This window comes from Propithecus coquereli, unplaced genomic scaffold (assembly GCF_000956105.1).
Source record: "Propithecus coquereli isolate 6110/MARCELLA unplaced genomic scaffold, Pcoq_1.0 Scaffold269, whole genome shotgun sequence".
NCBI classification, from domain to species: domain Eukaryota; kingdom Metazoa; phylum Chordata; class Mammalia; order Primates; family Indriidae; genus Propithecus; species Propithecus coquereli.
Genome location: NW_012148274.1, coordinates 1,476,767 through 1,478,088, shown reverse-complemented (window position 1 = coordinate 1,478,088; position 1,322 = coordinate 1,476,767). Strand labels below are relative to the sequence as shown.

At 36.3% G+C, this 1,322-nt stretch overlaps 1 protein-coding gene across 3 annotated transcripts in view; it reads right to left on the bottom strand.

The window, feature by feature from the left end:
- The window catches only part of RAD52 (RAD52 homolog (S. cerevisiae)), a 79,696-nt gene that overhangs the window by 30,115 nt on the left and 48,259 nt on the right, over nucleotides 1-1,322 (bottom strand). The gene's annotated exons all lie outside the window — the stretch shown is intronic.

The window sequence follows — 1,322 nt, the reverse complement described above, 5'->3', positions numbered from 1 at the left end:
GCCTTGGCCTCCCAGAGTGCTAGGATTACAGGTGTGAGCCACTGTGCCTGGCCTGGGACAGAATATTTTTAAACATAATGGCTCCAAATTTCCCAAATTGGTTGAGATAAATTTACAGATTTAAGAAGTTCCACAAACCTTAAGCCGGATAAATAAAAAGATAATTACACCTAGACATACCAGAGGCAAACTGCTGAAAACCAAAGGTAAGGAGAAAAATTCTGAAAGCAGCTAGAGAAAAATGACACATTATATATAGAGTAATGAATGATACAGATGATGGCTCCATTTTATAATGAAGGGGAAAAGCATACCTAGGAATAAATTTAACAAAAGACGTATGAGACTTCTGCACCGAAAACTACAAAACCGAACAGAAAGAAAAGACCCAAATAAGAAGGGAGATGCGCCACGCTCATGTTTGGAGATGTAATACCATTAAGATGTCATTTCTTGCCAAATTGATGTATAGCTTCAATGCGATCCCAATCACAATCCCACAAGACTTTTCTGTAGAAGCTGGTGAGAGGATTCTAATATTTATAGGGAAATGCAGAGGATCTAGAATATCCAAATCAATCTTGAAAAACAACCACAAGATTGGAGGACTTACACTACATGACTTCGAGACTTACCATAAAACCACGGGAATTAAAATAATGTGGTACTGATGCAGGGATCGATCAATGGGACAGAAAAGAGAGCCCGGAAATTAATTACCATTTACACAGTCATCTTAATTTCAAAAATGCGATACAATGGCATTTTCAACAAATGATGCTGGGACAACTGGATATCTATATGGAAAAAAAGATTTAATGTTGAGTTATACCTCGTATCATTCACAAAAACTAGAGATAGATCATAGGCCTAAACATAAAACTTAAACTATAAAACTTCTAGAAGGAAATATAAAAGATTATCTGCATAACTCAGAGGTGGCCAAGATTTCTTACAAGTCAGAAAGCAATCAGAAAAATATGATTAATCGACTACATCAAAATTGTCTATTCATCAGACAACTTTAGGAAAATGAATAGGCAACCAAGAAGGACTGATACCCAGGATATAAAAAGGATATAGAAAGAACTCCTACAATTCAATAATAAAAAGACAACCCAATTTAAAGTGGACAAAAGATGTGAGGGGGCACTTCACAAAGGAAGATATGTCAGTAAGTACAGGAAAAAGTGCTCAACATCATTAATAATCAGGGGCTAAATTAAAACCATAATGACGTATCACTGTACACCCGCAGAATGACTAAAAATAAAGACTGACAACACCAAGAGTTGGCCAGGCAACTGGAACTCTCACACACT